Source organism: Triticum aestivum, chromosome 2D (assembly GCF_018294505.1).
Source record: "Triticum aestivum cultivar Chinese Spring chromosome 2D, IWGSC CS RefSeq v2.1, whole genome shotgun sequence".
Classification (NCBI taxonomy): Eukaryota; Viridiplantae; Streptophyta; class Magnoliopsida; order Poales; family Poaceae; genus Triticum; species Triticum aestivum.
Genome location: NC_057799.1, coordinates 308338585 through 308349639, shown reverse-complemented (window position 1 = coordinate 308349639; position 11055 = coordinate 308338585).

Below are 11055 nucleotides of genomic sequence, written 5' to 3'. Positions count from 1 at the left end.
AGTAGTCGGCAAGGCACCGGCATGGCTACGAAGTGGCAAGGCTCTGAACCGGCAAGCTTCCCTCCACCGCTCCATCATGGCAGTCGGAAAGAGTCTGCCGACAGGTCTCGAGCGAGCAGGCGATTAGGTGAACCTTGTCAGGGCACGTGGTTGCGCCGTGACTGAAGAACAACTTTATTGACACCCGTCCCAGAGGTGTAATAGAATAGAAGGTAGTTGGACGAGCGGTATAGGTGGAGATGGACAACCTTGCCGGCATTCCTCCTCAGCGTGACACTTAACAGAACATTTAATGTTTTTGTCCTAATCTATGAAAGTTTGGTATTCGGCACTATAGCCACTATCTGCTTCTATATTTATCATTTTGCCATTGTGGTAGCCCCTTTCGTCTATAAAAGGAGGCCCATGGAAACCTTTACAAAGGTCGACACCTTGCCCAAGTGCACTATTTAGCTGCACTTTTAAGCACCTTGCCGGCAAGCTGCGCTCTCTTCTAACTTGGGTTTTCACATATAATTTCACCAAAGCAGGAGTAGGGTTTTACACCTCACGGCGGTCCGAACCTGGGTAAATCTTATGTGCTTGATTGCTGGATCTGCTCTTTGTGTATTGTGATTTCCACAGCCGAACCACCAAGGGACCTTGCTGGTCCTAAAGATTGTCGTACGTCGACAAGTATCATCTCTGGTCACAACTAATTCATGGGTTGCACACTCTGGTAATAATAGGAGCGACGAGGTAGTGCTCATACCACCTTCTCAAACGATGATAGATTCATGATGCGCACAAGAGAGACGACAAGACATATGTAGGTACTTTTTTCGAAAGGATCTATATCTTATAAAACTTTAGCAGAAGTACAAAGCACTTCAAAACATAATAAAAATACATCAAGGTCCCAACGACCACTACTATCGGTAGAACGAGCCGCCAACACGCCAGCGTCGTTGCTCCCTACCGAAGTCGGCCTAACCTTGTCGACGACAGTCGAGAAGTATTCATGCACGTGCCCCTAAGGACGAACCCCTAGGTTCCAGTCGTCATTGAACCGTTGAATAAATTTGAGGTGTCTCACACTAGATCTCGTTGTCATAGCACACACGACCAAAGATCCTAATCCCGTCGCCCCAAGAAGATTGCAGGAATCTATGTTGGAGCTCCGTTTACTTCGTCCCAATGGAAGAACTCGAGGAGGATCGGATCCCGGAAAAATGGTTCGAAGATAAATCACTCCTTCCGGGTGAACGATGCTTTGCGAGGACTGAAAAAACATAACCTTAACTACTAGCCAAAGTCAAGGCACATGGATTCTTTTGCCGCCGCCGGTAACCGGAGCGACAGAGAAGGAGGGGGGCACCTGCTCACCGGCAAACCTAGAGGGGATCCTAACCGCCGTCGATGTTACTAGATGACTGGGGAAAATAATTATGTTACATTTTTTAAAACTAATTTTGCTACATTTGTCAAGAAAGCATGTCATAATTGTTTTTACAAACTCATAGACAGACTTTCAAGAAAGCATGTCATAATTGTTTTTACTAACTTTGGCTACGGTTGTATACAAATAGACTAGGTTGATAAGATTAAATATGATATCATTACATTTGTTACATATACATTGTTTCAGATTTCGTATAAACTTTTACTCCTATATGTATAAAAACTCGTATCGGAAAGAAAACAAGAAAAAAAAGTCTCTTCTCCCTTCATCTCTCCTCCAAGAAAAGGTTGTTAGGGTTTCTGCCTCCCGTTGGCGGCGCCGCCGATCTGTCAAGTCTCTTGTGGCCTTTGGGCCATGGGTGCGGTTGGATCTCGGCCCTTGTCGGCGGGAGGGCTCCGTTTTTTGTTTCTTCTTCAAGTTTTGATAGGGTTTGTTTCCTGCTCAGGAAGACGGGGTGGTGGCAGCTTCTTGAAGATGGAATAAGGTTCTCGCCGTCTAGCCCCCGTCACGGTGGTGCGTCTAGCATCATCGGAGGACGTGTGGAGATGTGTCTCCGGCGGATCTCACAGGATTTGGTCGGTGGTTGTCTTTGGTGGATCTGCTCGGATCAGGTATTTATTCGTCTTTATTCATGTGTCTTCAGCTTGGATCCTTCCGATCTAAACTTTTCTTCAACGGCAGCGGTTGTTGTTCTGACGCGTTAGTCCTATGGGCCTTAGCACGACGACTTCTCAACTGTCTACTACAACAAGTGCTCGGCTCTGGCGAGGGAGGGGCAATGACGGCGACACGCCTTCGGCTCGTTTCAGTGCTTGTAGTCGTTGCTAGGTGGTCTACAAATCTGGATGTAATGTTTATTATTTTTGGTGTTTGTTATATTGCTATGATTGAAGATGAATAGATTAAAAGTTTGTTAAAAAATACAAAATGAACATCCAAATATATATTGGAGACCGTGGCAATCTCTAAAATGTTATCTATTTTTAAGAGAGTACTTGGTAAAGTCAGAGCACACGAGTAAATTTTTCGCACAAGACAATTACTCCGTATTTTTTTCATATTTATAAACCAAGCGATGATTTCCAGTACCTTAAATACGAAAGCTTGTGTGGCTACCTAACAAAACCAGAGCTGAGCTATCCAAAGTTATGCCACTGAAAAAACAATTCAACAGAACATATATATATGTCTGGACAAGCCATCAGTAGTGCTAGACGGAATACTCTCATGAACGGATAATTTAACTTGATAGTGGCGTTGCACGATTAGCTTCGATTCTTAATCATTATGAGAAAGAAATTGTAAGGATAAACGTCATCATCAGCGCGAACATATCCTAATCAAACGATCCGGCATGTACGCTATTGTCGGCGCTGTTTCCCACGGTTTTTTGCGCCACCCTCTATATTCCGACTCTTCTGTTGTAGTGGCTGCTCAAAGAACTGTCAATGGAGAGATCTAAACGTCGATGACATGTGGGTTCCATGGCCCACGAGTAAGCGTGATGCGGCAAGCTGGCGCAAGTGAAAAAAATTCGAGTTGTGTGTCGCGAAAGAGTGAGCCCCGAATCTTGGACGGATGGATGGATGCTGCTGCGAGCGTGATGGATCGGGTGGTTGACGGTACGTCGCTGGCTTCCAGCGTTCCCCCAGGTCATGGACGCACCTACCGGTCTAATCTCTAATTAACAAAACAGATAACTAGTATTAGTATAAGCTGCTAAATGGAGTTGCAAAATGCACCCTCCCAAGAACTCGAGGTAGCAAATAAGAGAGAAAAAAGTTTACTTTGCCATTTCAGGTACTGACGGTGCTTGGTTCCACACGCAAACATACTTAGAGCAACTCTAGCAGACCCCGCATCTCGCCGCCCCGCAAAATGCGTTTGCAGTTCACGCAAAACCGTTTTTGCGGGCTGGCTCGGACTAGCATAGATGTATACCCTCCAAACGGATCCGTAAAAAAGTATATTTGCAGAATATACTTTTTTACGGGTCGGCTTCTGCGGGCTCTGCTCGGACACCGCCGCGACTACCCCACAAACAGAAAACGGTATTTCTCGCATTTTGCATAGGTTTCGACACATAAGTTCAAATTCAAATGACATAACACAGTTTTACGAGCAAATAAAAGCCAAATTCAGTACGACAAACGCAAAAGAGGGCCCTGCAAAAGTTTGCGCCCATGTCCAACACCATTTTGGTCGATCTTCACTCCGCGCCATCGAGTCCATCTTGAAGTTCATCGCCACCACCGAATCCACCTCTGGCGCTTGATCCAACTCCCGCGCCGAAATCATCCACATTGCCACCATATGGAGCAGAGAAAACATCACCGGAACTGCAACACGGACCGGCCGACGCAACCATTCTCCTCTTTAAGATTTCTCTCCTTGCCATGTCATGCCATGTTTTGGTGAGGTTGTCCATGTCATTGCGGTTCATTGATATGATCTTGTTCTTTTCGGCAAGCAACAAGGACATGGATTTGTTTTCAGCGGCGCGTGCTCTTCTCTCCTCAATGTCAGCTTTGCGGAGCCCCTCTTCCTTGAGTATTTGCCACTTTTCTTGCTTCTCTTTCGCCTTCTTCTCGGCCAACTCTTTCTTGATCTCCAACGACTTCAACAACATCGACTCGTTTGATTGCACCATGGCATCAATCTTCTCCCTCAAGCTTGATGCTTCTTGCTCTCTTTTCATCTTCTCCTTAGTCTTCTTGTCGCCATCGGGTTTGTGCAAATTTTTTGGGCCATCATCATCCTCATCTTCATCCATGTTTGTAAGTGAGCCTCTCTTTGGTGGGGATTCTTTGTCGATCAATTTCCACTTCTCACACTTTTGGAGTAACTCCCAACAATGCTCTAGTTTGAAGAATCTGCCTTCCGAAGTTTCCATGTCCTTGTACCTATGTTGAGCAATCTTGTCCTACACAATGTGAACAAAGTGATGCAATCATTTCCCATGATGCAATATGATGATGCACAACTTGAACAAAGGCAAAACAAACTCACATAGTCGGACTCCACGGTGCCACTTGGAGGTGAATTGTGTACTTGCTCCAAGCAAGCTGCCCAACGGCTGCACATAGGCTTGATATTCTCCCAACGCCCTTGAAGCGACCGAAATGTGCGTGGAGTCCTATTGGGATGCTTTGCCATAATGCGGAAGTACTGATCTTCGATCCTTTGCCAATATCTCTTGGCAGTTTGAGAAGTACCCGTGCATGCATCAAGAGACACCGCACTCCATGCTTTGATCAAAGCTTGATCTTCCAAGATCGTGTAGTTCTTCGATCTTTGACTTTTCTCAGTTTTTGCTTGCGATTGCAATACACTTCCGCTTCGATATCCTCCAATTCGTCCGCACAACCATGATCATCCACGCCGCCCTCCGTTTCATTGTAGTCGAATGGTTCAAAAGGGGTTTGATCAATGTCAACCGCGTTCGTGTCGAACAAGTTCACGAACTCGGTTGTTGCATTGTTCGAACCACCACTATAGCGAACGATAACAAGTCACGAGCTGTCAAGAATAATGGCAGAAATGAAAAGAAATCGCCAAGACCGAAGACGCATACCTTCCGGCCATTTCGTCGAACACCTCGCTTGCGGGGGGGGGGGGGGGCACCGTTGAACGGCATCGTCGGAGCACCTCCTTGCGGGGGGATGGAGTGAGAGGATGAAGAAGGTGGCTTCTTTGTAGCCAGAATCTTCCTCCGCTTTACGCCCGCGACCTTGCCGACCTTCTCCGCCGCCAGCCGGGATCGCGCTGCCGCGTTGGCGCCCGGAGCGCGGGCCATCGCGGTGGGGGCAGCTGGATTCCCGCCCTGCACGACCACGTTGCCCTGCCGCTTGCGGGCAGGCGCGACGTTTGCTTGGGCGACGGCGGCGGGCCCAACATGGCCGGCGACGAGATCCGCCCGAGGGGAAGGGGCGTGCGCGACCTCGACGGTGACGGGGGACAGCATGGGGTCGTTCATGGCGGCGAGAGATGGCCGGGGAGGAAGCACCGGAGCTTGCGGAGGCGGGGCAATGGTGGCGGAGGGTGCGGGGAGTGGGAAAGGGCGCGGAAATGTCCCTCCCGCCATATCTCGCTGCGGATAGGGGTTGAGCTCGGGTCGGCCTCCCAGCCCGTGAAGATAGAGGTTGTGGGAGAAGATTTGCTGCGCCCCGCAAAAATATTTGCGGGCTGGGGCGGGATACGGGGTCTGATCGGGCAGGTTTTCCCGCCCCGACCCGCAATTTGGCGGTTATTTTGCGGGCCGGGGCGGGATGCGGGGTCTGCTAGAGTTGCTCTTAGCACCAGAATGCATTGCGAGGGTATGTATGAATGGGTTGGCAACGAAATATGTTTTGTTCAACTCTAACGAATGAAAACACATGTCACCGTTGCCGCATGGACATCCATCAACAGGGTGAATGGTGAGCCGTCCTTCTTCTCAAACTAAATTTCTTTAAATTCTTTTTTTAGGTGACTTAATTTCTGAGGTGATGCTAAAAATTAGCTCCTCAAGTACAAGGAATTTAAAATTCATCACACTAAAATTGAGCATGGCATGATTTTGGCAATTATAATAAGGAAGGGTTTTGGGGATAAGTGATGTTCTTGGAATTATCAAATTCTTTCTTCAGCTACTTTTGAAGTGCTCCTAAATAATGTTCCTCGCAAGAATTTTAAGTGTAGAAGAGCGGATAGACAAGGTGACCCCCTCTCTCTCCACTACTCTTTGTTCTGGCTGTTGATTTCCTTCAGATAATCTTGAACAATGCTATGAATAGGGATTGCATTCATCTATCCATCAGGTTCAACTCTTGCCCTGATTTCCCTATGGTGCACTATGCTGATGACACCATGATAGTCTTGCCAGCTTGCTCACAACAACTATCACAACTCAGAAGCCTCACTGGTCAGTCTGCTCTACCATCTAGGTTGCAGGTTAACTGTCAAAAATCAAATTTGATCCCAGTAAATGTGAATAAGGAGGATGTCCATGCTTTATTTTCAATCACGGGCTGCTCAGTTGGAACTTTCCCCTTTACTTACTTAGGGGTACCACTCAGCACCACAAAACCTAGATTGGAGCATTTCATATATATATTGTCAAGAGAATCCAAAAAAGATTAATTGTTTGTTCAGAATACCTAAGCTATGATGACATATTACTCATGGTTAATGTTGTCTTGTCCTCCTTGCCCACTTTTCTTATGAGTTGTCTCCTGTTATATAAAGGCATCATTACTCAAATGGACAAATGTAGAAGGCACTCACTACAAGAAAAAGACACATCTATAACATTATGACCTGAACGAAAATATTTTTTGTGACACTTTCATAACGATAATTGTCACAAAAACACGTGTCATCATGGATGTAGTGGGCACCAACTTTTATGACAGAAAATGAGTTTTTCGTCCTAGGCCGGATGGAGGCGCACCCGCATGACGTTTCTTTGGGTCGTCCATGACATAAACAACATTTGGTAGAGGTGAGGCCGAGAATTTTTTGGTGATTTCTCGGTGTACGGTCGAAGGTCGGGCCCGAGCGATGCTCAGGTGGTTTGCGTGTTTCTCTCGTACACGCGCGTGTGCGAGCCCTTCTCTTACTGAACCCGAGCAATCCCTTCGCACTATTGAACCCAAGCGAGCCCTTCGCATACTAAACCCGAGCAATCCCTTCGCACTACTGAACTCGAGCAAGCCCTCGCACTATTGAATCCGAGCGATCCCTTCGCTTACTGAACCCGAACGATCAATGCGTGACTCGTTCGCGTACGTAGTTTCCTGGCCCAATCGATCGATATGTTGCATCGAGCCCCCGCGCATGATACATAGAGTCAAACCAGCCAATTGTTGCATCGAGCCCCCTTGCACGAGACGTGAGTTGACTTAGCGGTTGGTTGGCTCCCGATAAATGATTTCCGTTACTACCGCGCGCGCATACATCCCACCCTAGCCGGTGCAGGTTGGATGAACATGAACCCATGGTAGGCGGTTAGCGCTCGATGAATAGGACCCCGAGGAGGATGCTACTTGTGAGCTGCGTTGGGATTTCCTCGAAGATGAGAGGATGATGCAATACAGTAGAGATAAGTATTTCTCTCAGTTAAGAACCAAGGTTATTAATCCAGTAGGAGAACAACACAAAACCTCGTCAGCAGCACCTACACAAAAAGAGCAAATACTTGCACCCAACGCGATCAAGGGGGTTGTCAATCCCCTCGGCGGTTATTTGCAAGGATTAAATCTGTTAGTGATAGATAGATAATATAAAACACAAAATAAAATAACGATAAATAAATTGCAGTAAGGTATTTTTGGATTTTTATATATGACAAAGATAGACCCGGGGCCATAGTTTTCACTAGAGGCTTCTCTCTCAAACAAAGAACATACGGTGGGTAAACAAATTACTGTTGGGCAACTGATAGAAAAGCACATAGTTATGATGATACTCAAGGAAATGATCATGTATATAGACATCATGTCCGAAACAAGTAGGCCGACTCATGTCTGCATCTACTACTATTACTCCACCCATCGACCACTATCCATCATGCATCTAGAGTATTAAATTTGTAAGAAGCAGAGTAGCGCCTTAAGCAAGATGACATGATGTAGACAAAGTAAATCTAATCAATATGAATAGACCCCGTTGTTTTCCCCTTAATGGAAACAATACAAATATGTGTCTTGTCCCCTACTTTGTCACTGGGATATAGAGCACCGCAAGATTGAACCCATTACAAAACACCTCTCCCATTTCAAGATAAATCAATCTAGTTGGCCAAACCAAAAGGATAGATCGGAGAGAAATATGAAGCTATAATAACATGCATAAAAGAATTCAGAGAAGACTTGATTAATATTCATGAATAATCTGATCATAAATCCACAATTCATCGGATCCCAACAAACACACCGCAAAAAAAGATTACATCAAATAGAACTCTAAGAACATCGAGGAGAACATTGTATTAAAGATCAAAGAGAGAGAGAGAGAAGAAGCCATCTAGCTACTATCTATGGACCCGTAGGTCTGTGGTAAACTACTCACACATCATCGGAAGGGCAGCAAGATTGATGTAGAAGCCCTCCGTGATCGACTCCCCCTCCGGCAGAGTACCGAAAAAGGCCTACAGATGGGATCGCGGAAGAATAGAAACTTGCAGTCGCGGAAAAAGTATTTTGGGTGGCTCTTTGTTGGTTTCCCAATTTTAGAGAATTTATAGAGCTGAAATTAGGTCAGATGGAGCCCCGGGGGACCCATAAGGTACTAGGACGCGGCCCCCAGGGCATGCCTTAGTGCCTTGTCGTCTACTCGTCCGCCTTCTGGTCCCCTCCTCAAGCTTCGAGTGTCTCTCTTGTCCACAAAAAATTGTCAAAAAGTTTCGTGGCATTTGGACTTCGTTTGGTACTGATTTTCTAGAAAGCCAAAAATAACAACTAGCACTTGGTACTAGGTTAATAGGTTAGTCCCAGAAAATGATATATAATTGCATATAAATCATCCAAGATTGTTACTATAATTGCATGGAACAGTCAAAAATTATAGATACGTTGGAGACGTATCAACCATCCCCAAGCTTAATTCCTGCTCATCCTCAAGTAGGTAAATGATAAAAACAGAATTTTTGATGTGGAATGCTACCTAACATGCTCATCGTGTAATCTTTCTTCTATGGTATGAATATTTAGATCAGAATGATTCAAAGCAGTAGTCTATAATTTGACATAAAAACATCAATACTCGGGCATACCAACAAACAATCATGCCTTTCAAAATAAAAATGCTAAATAACGCTATCCCTACAAACTCATATAGCCTTGTCGTGCTCCATCTTCTTAACACAAAGTATTTATAATGCATAACCCCGATGACGAGCCGAGCAATTGGTTCATACTTTTTAATGCGCTTCAGCTTTTTCAACCCACACGTAATACATGAGCGCAAGCCATGGATATAGCACTATGGATGGAATAGAGTACGGTGGTAGAGATTAATATGGAGAAGGAGAAAAAAGGAGAAAGTCTCACATTGACGAGGCTAATCAACAGGCTATGGAGATGCCCATCAATTGATGTCAACCCAAGGAGTAGGGATTGCCATGCAACGGATGCACTAAGAGCCATAAGTGTATGAAAGCTCAAAATAAAAACTAAGTGGGTGTGCATCCAACTTGCTTGCTCTAGAAGACCTCAGGCATTGGAAGCCCATCATCGGAATATACAAGCCAAGTTCTATAGTGAAAAGTTCCCACTAGTATATGAAAGTGACTACATAGGAGACTCTCTGTATGAAAAATATGATTCTACTTTGAAGCAAAAGTGTGGAAAAAGATAGTAACATTGCCCCTTCTCTCTTTTTCTCTCATTTTTTTGTGGGCTCTCTTTGGCCTCTTTTTTTTCTGGCCTCTTTTTGGCCTCTTTTTATTTATTTATTTATTTCCTCACTCGGACAATGCTCTAATAATGAATAATGATGATCAGCCCACTTCTATTTACTTACAACTCAAAATTACAACTCGATACTAGAACAAAATATGACTATATGAATGCCTCTGGCAGTGTACCAGGATGTGCAATGATCTAGCGTAACATGTATAAAAATGATGAACGGTGATCGATGCGTCCATTTTGCATCATATTTTCCTAATATTATTTATAATGTTTTTATGCATAATAATGCTTTATGGAGCAATTCTAATGCCTTTTCTCTCATAATATGCAAGGTTTACACAAAGAGGGAGAATGCCGGCAGCTAGAATTCTGGACCTGAAAAAGCTACATCAGAGATACCTATTCCGCACATCTCCAAATGAGCTAAAATTTTACAGAGAATTATTTTGGAATATATAAAAAATACTGGAGCAAATAACTACCAGAGGGGGGCCACCTGGTGACCACAAGACACCAGGGCGTGCCAGGCCCCCCCAGGCGCGCCCTGGTGGGTTGTGGTTAGCCCAGCCCACCTCCGGTGCCCATCTTTTGGTATTTAAGGTCTTTTGACCTAGAAAAAAAAATAAGGGGAGGACTTTCGGGACGGAGCACCACCGTCTTGAGGCAGAACTTGGGCACACTACTGCAGGATGCTGCTAACGCGACACTACGATTAGAGACCCTTTGACGAAAGTATGTGCGATGCATTTAATTGCAAACGGTGATGTAAAATAACCGTAAAAAAAGATGCAAAATGTTTGTGATGAAGGATACATCAAACACGGTTCATATTTTAGGTGCGTGTGCGATGAGGGCATATGGTTCAGTTCAATGAACTGTTTTTGATGAGGCAAAACAAAAGAAACAGGCAGCCAGATGAAGGCGTGTGCGATATACGACATACAGTTCACTCGGATAAACTGTTTGTGATGAGGTGGAACAACAGAAACGGGCAGCCAGGTGAAGGTGTGTGCGATATACGGATACAGTTCACTTGGATGAACTGTTTGCATTGAGGCAAGAGAACAGAAACGGTTCAACTTAACAAGATGTGTGTGATACGCGGCAAACAGGTCTGTAATTGGAAATGTGTGGGAAGAGCGATAACAACACAGACAATTCCTATTAACAAGCCATGTGTGTTGTGAGCAAACGTTTGCTGGTATACAATTGTGAGTGATT